The 12,528-nt window shown below is 51.0% G+C and overlaps 1 non-coding gene across 1 annotated transcript; it reads right to left on the minus strand.

Moving 5' to 3' along the window:
• Positions 1–7,307: 7,307 nt before the first annotated feature.
• On the minus strand, positions 7,308–7,401 carry TRNAI-UAU. The gene is made up of 2 exons: positions 7,364–7,401; positions 7,308–7,343 (listed from the first exon to the last, which is right to left on the minus strand). It is a non-coding gene; the product is annotated as a tRNA-Ile (tRNA).
• Positions 7,402–12,528: the final 5,127 nt, after the last annotated feature.

The raw sequence follows: 12,528 nt of genomic DNA on the forward strand, positions 1-12,528 counted from the left end.
GATGACCCCTTTTGAAGGGGGGACAAAGAAATCCCTGGCCTGCCCACCACATGCCTTCCATTCTCCTTCTACGGCCACTTCCCTTCACACCCTGCACTGATGACTTTCACCTCCCGAGAGACAATTACCTCGCAAGGACACGCTCGCCCTAGCCAAAGCCTCTCCCTGGGGCCTGCACGTGGGGGCACGTTTCAGAGCGGCAAAGGGAAATAGGCTGGCCAGGGGCATGAGGACAATGGCCCAGACAAACGGGGAGGGACTTGGTCCAGAGGTGGAGGAAGACAGAAAAAGGGACAGGCATGGGATTGGCTTCCTCTATTTTTCCTTTTCTCAGCATTTTACCTGTGACTGTGTAGCCTGATTTGGGGAGGGTTAGTAGGGACAGTGGATTTTATCCACTTAATTTAGTTTTATTTAATAATTAATTTTCTAATTAATTAATAATATTAATAATAATTGATATATATTTATAATATGGGTTTGGCTCGCCAATATGTGTGATCAGAAGATAAAGTTTGTCTTGAATCAGGCTTCACAGAATTTATACAAGGAGATTGGGATATATCTGACAGGAAATTACACTGAGACAAAATTAGTCAATTAATACATTTTATTTAAAATCAATAAAACAAGAAATAAATGTAAAATGTTAAAAGCAGTTTGAGATTACAAAGTTACAAATATCACAGTTCTAAATGCACTCTGCAGCAAATAGCACTAGAGTGAATTTCACACCTCTGATAGAGGAAGTATAGTTATGAGTTTTAGCCCTCTATAAACTAAATGCTTAGAGGTGAAGCAGAAATAAGAATTTGTTCATACTTACAGCTGTGAAAAGAATTAATACTACGACTTAGTATTGACAGCTTTCGTAGGAAAAAGAGGCTTCAAAGTAGGTTGAGACGATGGAGAATAGAAAGATGGTATCGCCTGCCTAATGGTGGATTGTCACCCTTTTTATAGGGAGAAATCCTTCCTCCTATGCCCAAATTTGTCTTTCCCCCATGGAAAGGTGAGGGTACCTGTTTTCATAGGCTGACCTTTTGTGTACGTATTAATGACAGCTATGTACGTTTCTTGTGGTGTACGTGTTAGATTTGTGGGCAGAAATACCCTCCTTTTCACCCTAACTAGGTGAAAGGTTAGCAGACATTCAAAAAGTCCCTAGACAATTTGCGTAGGTTTGTCTCCTATTATTACTTTTCTGAGTAAGGGTCTTAAAGGTTGCTTTCAGCGTCACAGAGGAAATTGGCCAGGATGTCTGGCCTAGAATTTTCTAGGTATCTTGCATTACAGCTATTGCAAATAATTCTATTAATCTATGCAGCCTACACACTTTTATCAAAAAGACATTTTATACAGACCAACAGATTAATCCTCAGGGCTACAGACTGTAATGGGGAGACTTGAGAAATACCTGTGGCCGCCGGCGAGGTAGGTGGCCACCCCGAGAGCGCAGAGCTGAGCATTTTGTGCTGGGTTGCTGCCTGCACCCCCAGCACCTGGCTGTGATCGTTGTGGTTAGTACTCTGTGCCGTGGCCGCAGGAACCTCGGTTCGAATCCGGCTCACGGCCTTAATTTTTGGTGGGGAGGGGCTATCCTGCAGCACGCCTCGTGGCTCAGTCTGATGGCGTCCGTTTGCAAAGAGAGCCATCGGCCGGTCCTTAGTTTCTGCTTGGTAAAGGCAAGTCAGTGGGGTCCATCAGTCAGAAAAAGAGTACCAGGACTTCTTGCTGGGCGCCAGGGTCCAAAAGCAGCACATTCCCTCCTGGAAAGGGCTGTGTTTGGAATGTCCGTCCAGTGCGCGTTGAAGGGAAGGATCCGCGTGCCTGGGAAGCTGCGTCCCTCCAGAGGCGCTTGAGAAGCCAAAGGGAAATAGGCAGGCCAGGGGCATAAGCAATGATTTCCCAACACACGCCCCCCCCCCGCCCCAGTTTTGTGAACTAGTTACATGCCAAACCTGGTGGCTGAACTTCGTGACTTTGTCCTCACCCACAACTATTTCACATTCGGGGACAATATATATCTTCAAGTCAGCGGCACTGCTATGGATACCCACATGGCCCCACAGTATACCAACATTTTTATGGCTGACTTAAAACAATGCTTCCTTAGCTCTCGTCTCCTAAAGCCCCTACTGTACTTGCACTACACTGAAGACATCTTCATCATCTGGACTCATGGAAAAGAAGCCCTTGAGGAATTCCACCATGATTTTAACAATTTCCATCCCACCATCAACCTCAGCCTAGATCAATTCACTCAAGTGGTCCATTTCCTTGACAGTACTCTGCTGATAAGCGATGGTCACATAAACACAACCCTATACCGGAAACCCACTGACCGCTATACTTATCTACATGCTTCCAGCTTCCATCCAGGACACACCACATGATACATTGTCTATAGCCAAGCTCTGAGATACAACCGTATTTGCTCTAATCCCTCAGATAGAGATAAACACCTACAAGATCTCTATCAAGCATTCTTAAAACTACAATACCCACCTGCTGAAGTGAAAAAACAGGTTGACAGAGCCAGAAGAGTACCCAGAAGTCACCTACTACAAGACAGGCCCAACATAGAAAGTAACAGAACACCACTGGCCTTTACATTCATCCCCCAATTAAAACCTCTCTAGCGAATCATCAAATTTCTACAACCTATCCTGAAAGATGATCCCTCACTCTCCCAGATCTTGGGAGGCAGGCCAGTCCTTGCTTACAGACAACCCCCAAACCTGAAGCAAATCCTCACCAGCAACCACAGAACAACAACACTAACCCAGGAATCTATCCTTGCAACAAAGCCCGATGCCAACTCTGTCCACATATCTATTCAAGTGACACCATAATACGACCTAATCACATCAGCCATGCCATCAGGGGCTCGTTCACCTCCACATCTACCAATGTGATATATGCCATTATGTGCCAGCAATGCCCCTCTGCCATGTACATTGGCCAAACCAGACAGTCTCTGTGCAAAAATAAATGGGATGCAAATCAGACTTCTAGAATTATAACATTCAAACACCAGTAGGAGAACACTTCAACCTCTGGCCGTTCAGTAACAGATTTAAAGGTGGCAATTTTGCAACAGAAAGCTTCAAAAACAGACTCCAACGAGAAACTGCTGAACTTGAATTAATATGCAAACTAGATACAATCAATTTAGGCTTAAATAGAGACTGGAAATGGCTGAGCCATTACACACATTGAATCTATTTCCCCATGTTAATCTATTTCCCCATGTTAAGTATCCTCACACCTTCTTGTCAAACTACCTTAAATGGGTCATCTTGATTATCACTACAAAAGTTTTTTTTCCTCCTGCTGAGAATAGCTCATCTTAATTAATTAGCCTCTTAGAGTTGGTTGGGCAACGCCCACCTTTTCATGTTCTCTGTGTGTATGTGTGTGTGCATATACATATATCCTCACTATATGTTCCATTCACCCAGTTTTGTGAGAACCCTTTGTAACTCTTCGCAGTCTGCCTGGGACTTAACTATCTTGAACAGTTTTGTATCATCTGCGAATTTTGTCACCTCACTGTTTACCCATTTTTCCAGATCATTTATGAGTATGTTGAACAGTAATGGTCCCAGTACTGACCCCTCTGGGATACCATCTCTCTCCATTCTGAAAACTGATCATTTATTCCTACCCTTTGTTTCCAAGATTTTAACCAGTTACTGATCCATGAGAGGACTTTCCTCTTATCCCATGATGGCTTACTTTTCAAAAGTCAATTTAAATTAAATACATTTTTTTAAATTATATATATTTTTAGAAATCTAGACCTGTTATGTGTAACTTGCATTATCCTTATGTTAAATTTGCATTATCCTAACAAAACATTTACTTTATTCACATCTCTTTTATATATCTCATTGGCCCTGACACCTCCCCTGTGAATTCAAACACCCCCCCTAATTTCAATTCCTGGGGAAACTACTGGGCGCCGCCTCCTGCCTGGCGAGAAGCCGCAGCACCGGGGGGGTCACAGGGTGCGAGGGGCTTCCGCGCGCGGCTGTTTTCTGCCGGTCGCGGGGTGACGGTTCCTGCCCGTGGAGGCCGGGGGCCGCGGGGTCCCGATGGCAGCTGGGGGCTCTGGCATCCACCTGCAGCGGCTGGGAGCTACGGGGCCACCTGCAATGGCCGGGGGCTGCGGCTTCTCCTCACCCCCCCCCCGGTGACTGGGAACGCCAGGCTCTGCCTGCAGTGTCTGAGCGCTGGGGGCTCCCTCTCTTGCCTCGGGCGGCTGAGGGCTGCCTGGGGCGGCTGGGAGCTCCAGGGTCTTCGGAGCTGCAGGGTCTATTAGCAATGACGTGGGGCTGCAGGGTCCTCACGCCATCAATGCCTGTTGGGAAATCCTGGGTCCATCCGCAGCAGCTGGGAGCTCTGGGGTCCACTCGTAGGAGCTGCAGGGTCCATACGCAGTGGGGTGGGGCTGTGGGGGCTCCCCGGCCACCCATGGCTGCTGGGAGCTCCAGGGTCTGCCTGTGGGAGCTGTGGGGAGATGAGGGGTTTGGGGTGGAGGAGGGGGCTGCAGGGTGGGGCTGAGGGATTCAGAGTGCAGGAGGGGGCTGTGGGTTGAGGCAGGGGGTCGTGGTCCAGGATGGGGTGATGGCTCTGGGGTGGGGGCAGGGATGATGGGTTCCAGGTGTGGGAGGAAGCTCTGGGCTGGGGCAGGAGGTTGACGTGCAGAGGGGTGAGGGCTCTGGGGTGCAAGAGGGGGCTCTGGGTTTCGGGGGGTTCAGGGCTGGGGCAGGGGGTTGGGGTGCAGACTTACCTTGGGCGGCTCCTGGTCAGCGGTGCAGCAGGGGGGACCTACTGGCCACTTCCAGGGCACAGCGCGGTGCCCTAGGACACGTAGGGACCAGCCTGCCTGAGCCCCGCAGCACCGCTGACCGGACTTATAACCCAGTCACCCCACTGGGAGCTCCAGGGTCCCCCTGTCACATGTGGTACCTGGGAGCTCTGGGATCCACCCATGGCAGCTGGGAGCTCTGGGGGCATCCCACTGCTCTCAGTAGCTGGGAGCTGTGGGGTCCATCTGTGGTGGCATGGGCCTGTGGGAGCCCCTTCCGCCACTGGTGGCTGATAGCTGTGGATCTCTGACAGTCACGAATTCTGTGATTCTGTGACCCCCTTTATATAATCTTAGCGTTAATCGTTGTTGACTGTCTCTCTCAATCTAGTGGTCTGCTCTAGCACAGATGGGACAGGGATGACAGACGCTCACCCCCCAGCACAGATTTGGGCAGCAATGGCTCTTGGGCTATTTGCTGTGCATGCAGAGGACTTGTCCAGGCCGGTGGAGCAGCCCAGCCAGATGAGGAGCTGGAAGAAGGAAACCTGAGCAGCCTGGACATCCCACTTTTTCTCCACAGCCACTGCCTGTCAGCAGGATTCCTCCTCCTCCTCAGTGAGACTAAATCTCCCCACCTAGACAGCCGGCCTGTCTGCTGCACCCCAGTCCCCCATGCCTGAGCCTCCCTGCCAAAGCCCTGCACCTGGCTCCATAGAATTACATCTCACTGGGAACTCGACTTCTTGTGCCTAGAGAGTCTCAGCCCCCCTCAGTAGATGACCCAAGAAACACAGAATGGCTTGGAGAGGCTTTTCCATTATAACTGTGTGGCCTAACGGATAAGGCGTCTGACCTCGGATCAGGCAGTTGTGTTTGTGCAGTTTTAACTTTGTGCTGAAAGTCCTGCTCCCTTCAGGGCTGTAACTTCTTGGCCGCTCAGGCCAATGTTCTGGCTTCAGCTAGAGCCCCGGGAAGGAGTTGGGGGTTGGGTGTGACAAAGGCTGGGGCATGAGCCCCACATACTTCCAGTCTCGCCGTTGCCATTCCTGACTTGCCAAAGAAAATGGGCGTCTGCCCGGGCTAGCGTGTAGAGCAGTTTCCCTCGTCAAAATTTGCACCTGTCCCTGTGCTTGAGGGGGTTTGCTAAATAGCGCCTTGGGAGCCTGGTTGTTTCTCTGCTTCTCGCCAGCTGGGGAAAAGCCTCTTGGGGAAAAATCTCCTTCCCCAGTGCCAAAGTGAGCACCTGGAGTACGAACGGTCAGAGGCCCCACCTCTGGTGGCTGGCCCAGCTTTCCTACCATCTTCTGATGTTGGCCACAGAGCATCAGCAGCTGGCCTGTGGGTGGCTTTCAGTGGGTGTTTGGCATGACAGGGAGCAGGCTGTCTGGTGTCTCTGTGGCTGTCTGCTGGCCACACATAGGCATGGTTCTCCCCTCCTCTTGCCCTGCCCTCGGTTGCTCTGTGGCTTTTAAACCTTCCCTTGGCGCTGTCAGCACCAGCCGCCTCTGCTCCAGGTGTCCAGAGCAGGAAAGGTGTGCTGGGCTCCAGCCTGGGACTCTTCCTCCCTCCTGCCTAGCCCTGACTATGAAGCCTGGCCCTGGCACTCCTTCCTTCAAGTGCCATGTGGGCAAGAGGAAGAGGGTGGCAGCTGCAGGTACAGGGACCAAAGTTGTGGACATCAGGTGAAGCAGCGAGAAACCACCATCCGGTCAACCCGCAGGAATCTCTAGCCAGACTGTTAAGTTCTGGGACCCCAACCTATAGTGGCCAGTCCACTGAACAAGCTGGACCAAAGACCTATCTCCAGTGGGCATCAGTCAGGGCTGCTGAATTAATTTTGCTGGGTGTAAGTTAATTAGGGGAGTGGGATATAATTGGTTAGAGAATTCTGTTACGATTGGTTAGTCACATTTCAGTAAAATGATTGGTTAAGGTCTCGCTGAGAATATTACTATATAAACGGGTCAAACAGGAAGTGGAAGGAGAAATTGGAATCATGCTAATGGATGGGGGATGGGAATAGGGACACAGCAAGGCTCTGCGGTGTCAGAGCTGGGAAGGGGGACACTGGGGAACAGACTCTGTCGGTCTATAGAGATAGGCCCGACTGGTGTGAAGGGCTTCGGAATCTGCTTGCTTGGAAACTAACCCCAGTAAACATCCCTTTGTCTGCGCTTCCCACTTCTGGTCTTTTGCTGCTTATTGATTGTGTGACAAGAGCCAGGGAAGTGGGCGGGGGAAGGGAAAGCCCTCTGACAATGGCTCCTTGCTCCTCTCCCTCCAGGCTCAGGGATGGGCAGGACTCCAGGCTCTGCTTGAGGGATCCTGGCACAGGGGCTGGCAGGGAGAAAGGTTTGTAGATTCTGACCTGCACTCAGGAGAGGAGGTAATAAGTGCAGGGGGCATTTTTGACTCGTCCACAGTGTCGGAATTCTACATTCCACAGGGCTAAATGAGGGGGTGACACCACTTGGCTAATGAAAACCAGTGTTCCAGGTGAGGCTTGAACTCACAACCTCAGCAGAGTTCCTCTCAGCACTGCCTTATAAGTACTGTGTGCTAACCAATTGCACCACTGGAGCACATGTCAATTGGGCTTCTCCGAGACCCCCTAGGTTGATACAGGCAAGAGCTAGGGGCTGTGTGCGAGCAGGGGTAGGTCAGGGTGCAGGCAGGGGGTAGCTAGGGGCTGTTTGTAGGCAGGATGGAGCTCAGGGTGCCGGGAGGAGGGTAGCTAGGGGCTGTGTGCAGGCAGGATTGTAGGTCAGGGAGCAGGCAGGGAGTACCTAGGGGCTGTGTGCAGGCAGGGGGGAGCTCAGGGTGCTGGGAGGAGGGTAGCTAGGGGCTGTGTGCAGGCAGGATTGTAGGTCAGGGTGCAGGCAGGGAGCACCTAGGGGCTGTGTGCAGGCAGGGGGGAGCTCAGGGTGCAGGGAGGAGGGTAGCTTGTTGGATTGTTTTGCATAAGAGTGTGGGAAACTGACATGCAAGTTTTAAGGATGAGGCTTGTTTTTATTTGCTGGGAGGCAATAACAAAATAATAAATTAAAGGGTTGGCCAAAATGTTAAATAGCCAATAAAGTTACAGCTGTGCTTGTTTGTATCTTATTAATCAATTAGCAATTGCTTGATTGCTTGCTTTAAGTGTATAAAAATGTATGCTAAAAAAAAAAAAAAAACTCTGCTTTAAATCATATTGGTGGTCAAGCTCTGTCCACGCACGCCTGCGCTGCAACAGGTAGCTAGGGGCTGCGTGCAGGCAGGGGGGAGGGTGGCTAGAGGCTACTCCAGAGATATACAGAAGAAGTCTCGTGCTGCCCACAGTCCTTGCACCCAGGGCGCCCCGTGGGACAATGAGCCGCTGGGACACCAAACGGATCCATGTCCAGGGATGTGACAGGCTCCTTCCATGAGCACAAAGCAGCAAACCCCGCAATGGCCCCAGCTCCCCATGGCGCGGAGGGCGAGCGCTGGCAGGGGAAGGCAGGGCACACAGGGCTGGCTCGGGGCTTTGCCAGTGTGAACAGCGGGTAGATGGCAGGCAGCTGGCAAAGGGGAGCCCAGGGCCAGCTGTTAGGATGTGGATTTTCACGCCTGTCTGGAAAGGCCTAGACGTTAACAATGCAGGTAGATGATTCTCATGTAGCTAGTCACAGAGGTAGGGAAAACAGAATCACAATCACTGTTTGCCGGTGTCAGGGCTTCTCTTACTGGGACAGTCTGAGGCCCTGCTCTTTGGCTACGCCGCAGGGGCCGCCATAGGCTGGGAAGTGAACGGTCACGTCCTCACCAGTCACACTGAAATAAGGTGCTATTGGGCTGTTGGGAATACAGTCCTGTCCTGACAATGCCCAGCACCACCAGGTAAAGATGGTTAAAGAAAACTGAGTTTGGTAGCGTCCTGTCTGGCAAGAACTCACCTATCAATAGCAGGGCTATGACACCCTCATTTCTGTGTTGTTCTAGCACTGTAGTCCCCACTTCCCTATTGTTTGTCTGTATAATCGCAGTCTGGGTCTGTGATTGTTTCTGTCAGCTGTAGAATTAATTTTGTTGGGTGTAACCCAATTAAGGTGGTGGGACATAACTGGTTAGATAATGGTGTTAGGGTTGGTTAGTTACATTTCAGTAAAATGAGTGGTTAGGTCTAGCTAAGCAGAACTCAAGTTTTACTATATAGTCTGCAGTCAGTCAGGATGTAAGGGGGGGATTGGCATCATGTTTTGCTAAGGAGGGGAATGGGAACAGGGACACAGGCAAGGCTCTGTGGTGTCAGAGCTGGGACTGGGACACTGAGGAAGGAAACTGGAATCGTTGCTTGCTGGAAGTTCAACCCAATAAACATCTAATTGTTTGCACCTTTGGACTTTGGGTGTTGCTGCTCTCTGTTTACACGAGAAGGACCAGGGAATGGGAGGGTGAAGGGATAAGCCCCCTAACACTAGCTAACATCTAACACATTTGAACCTCTTCTTTTCACACCGTTGCTCATTCTCAGGTTCTTCTTCGTCTCCAGACAGATCCATTCTCTTCCAGGACGGCCTTGCTCTTTCTGTCTGTTTCACTCATGGATGTTTTGGAGTAAACGCTCCCCTTCCCTCTATTCTCAGACAAACACTAGTATGAACTGTTTGCTGCTGCTGGGTTTAGAAAGCATTTGTGGAGTGGAAGATGCCATTTCTGGAGGATTGTTCCCAAGCTGCAGTACTTTGTGTTGAAACATCTCCCAGCTTCCTTGGTGAAAATAAGACCAAGATTTCTTTGCAATATACAAGAATAAAGGAACTTTTCACCCCAGATGAAACTTGAACCCACAATCCCTGACTTAAGAAGCCAATGCTTTATCCATTAGGCCACTGGGGCCCTGGAAAGATGGATGGAAATTCCCTCTTAGGACTGCACATTCCTCACATTCACGCAGAAGCCAAATACCCATTTAATGGCCTTACAGAAACGTCTGCATCCCCTGGCAGTGAGGCAACTGGGCAGGTCACTGACAGAGCTGAGCACCACCTTTCTGCCAGCCATCTTTAGAGAAGAACCCCACCCTAGAGTCACCCCTCCCTCCTTCAGCACCTCCACGGCTGTGGCTCTGAGTGGCAGTAGGATGCTTAGGGGCGAATCTGGGGCTGGAAGGGGGGTAAGGTCGGCCTGTAAGGAGGAACCAGGTGGGGCAGACCCAGCGGGAGGCTGTGGGCTGCTGGTTGGTTGTTGGGATCCGAGCTCTAGATCAAAGCTGCACAGTGACCTGAGACCCAGGGTTATAGGGCTGACATAGTGACCCCCTTACTGGCCTCGGTGACCCCCAAATCCTTGTTACTAAGGGCATTGAGGAGTCTCTGTCCATTAATAACTTCTGGGAGCTCCCCAGCAGGCTGCAGGCATCAGCCGCCTCCTGCCTCACAGGTCAGACTCTTGGTGCTGTGCCAGCCACCCCCTCGCTTGCAGGCCCAGTGAAGGAAGCAGAAGGCCCGGTGCTGGCAGAAGAGGGTTTTGATTAATCGACCTCTGTGTTATGGGCACAGGACGCTTCCACTGTGTCCCTCTGCTGGCTTTTCCTCAGCAGTGCCTAGCGGCCCTGGCTCCAGGCTAGTGCCTGGTGAACTCTGGCACTGGCAGGAAGCCCTGCAGGGTGAGAGAGAAATGGACGAGTCACGCCGGCTCAAAGACGCCTCCCTCCCACTTCCCTCTACGCTGTGCAAAGCTCTTGGCCTGCCTCATGCCTTGTCAGGAAAGCGCGGCCATGCGGCCCAAGCCTGAGTCACGTCCGCGGCCTGGCCCGCCCCGCCCCGGCTGACGGCGCGCAGAGCCATGCGAGTCAATGGCAGGTCGAGTAAGGAGCCTCGGCTCTTTCTCCTGACAGCCACACAGCACTGTCTAGCGCCCCCAGAGCCTCCCTCGTGTTCTCCTGCAGCAGCCGCCTGCCGGTGTGGGTGGGAAAAGGGGACCAGGAAGCACTGCAGCCTCATTCCAGGACAGGAGGCCCTCGCCACGCCCAGGCCTGCCTCTTGCCTTCAGCCCAGGCAGCCAGAGGTGCCGGGGAGCTCCCTGGCAGGCAGCCGCTTCTCCTCAGCCACCTCTTGCCTCATGGCCTAGGCTCTTGGTGCTCTGCTGGTCACCGGCTCGCTTGAAGGCCCAGAGGAAAAAAAAAATAAGTGCACACCTAGCAGAGGATGGTTTTGATCTATTAACCTTGGGGTTATGGGCCCAGCACGCTCCTGCTGCACCACTCTGCTGGTTCTTTAGGCCCTCCCCCTGTCACCCAGCTGCCGCTATCCGGATTAGTGCCTCACGCGCTCTCGCACTGGCAGGCAGATGCGCAGGCTGCTAGGCAGCTGCCCTGGTCACAGGATTTTACAGCTTCTACAGGGTAAAAGGGATCTATTTGGGGTTTGGACCCCATTGGGAGCTGGGTTGCTGAGTGCCAGAGACTGGAGCACTTCTTAAACCATTTTCAGTTAAGCCTTCAGCTTGTGGGGGACGAGGTTCAGCCTTGGATCCGTGTCTGCAGCAGGCAAGCGCGTCTGGCTCAATCCCCCCGCTGTATTAGCAGACTAAAACCCAGAGCAAACGCACACGCCTTGCAAAGGAACAGGAGCCGGGATCTCGAACCAATGTCAACATTTTATTAAGATGACGTTCCAAGAAAAAAAAAAGTGTACAGTACAGAGTTTAGGCGTAGAAGTTTCTGGTGCTCAGGGAACAACGTACAACTTACCCAAGGGGTGCGAAGTTCGGTTTTAGATCGGGTGGCGTAAGGAATACATAATCTGCAATAGCCCCAACTGGGGGTAAAAGATTAACGTACAGACACTGAGTTAGGAGGGTATGTTGTCCATGTGAGGGCTACGTTCAGGAGTGGAGTATAACGAGCGGTTACGACGATGAGCATGGATTGACCCGCGTTTGGTGAGTTTTGACGTCCAGTGTTTTTTAATCTTTGCCACAATCTACTTGAAGCAGGGTCAGTATGAACTCTACCCCGCCATCTGTTGGTGATCTGTTGTCAAGGCCTTTTGGGGCTGATATCATTTGGCATGGTTACACCCACCCCGGATTGCATGATGGGAGTGCTTGTCCAAACGGTGATTTCAGCTGCTGTGGGATTCCCAGTCTCTTTGTTATTGGGGCAGGAGTAATCCAGTGTATTTTCCTGTTGTTAGTACTTGAACCTGCATGGAGACACCCGAGTGGGTGTCATGTCCATTACTTTAACAAGGGGTAGTTGATTATTTTATCAAGATCCAAATTTCTTGGTCAAGGTCTAGTCAATGTCTAGATACCAGAGAAAATAATACACTGATGTTATTAAGAAGAATATAGAAAGATTTTTGCAGTCACTATAGGTATAACTATGATGATTGTTTTATGTTTCACTCTTTACATCTGACACCACCACTGCCTTTCCCTTTAGTCTTGTAGTTTACCAAGGGTAAAACTACACATCACTTCAGATACCAGGGAGTGTTTGTGTTCATTCCTGCTAGCTACACAGGGGTTTGACGTAGCTGCTTTCAATCCTCCAGCTCTGCCGGGATAAGTAGCATTTCAGGCTGTCACTGAACTGAAGAAGGGAGATCATTTTTTGACAGGTTATGACTCCTCCTAAAGGTGTTTGTGTGGCTGGCAGCCCTGGTTCCCAGGTCTCTCCTGAGGGAAGAAAGTTTCTGTGCAAAATACTAAAAATTTAACAGAGAGGAGGGAAAGGCGAT

The sequence above is a fragment of the Mauremys mutica genome, chromosome 14 (assembly GCF_020497125.1).
Source record: "Mauremys mutica isolate MM-2020 ecotype Southern chromosome 14, ASM2049712v1, whole genome shotgun sequence".
NCBI classification, from domain to species: Eukaryota; Metazoa; Chordata; order Testudines; family Geoemydidae; genus Mauremys; species Mauremys mutica.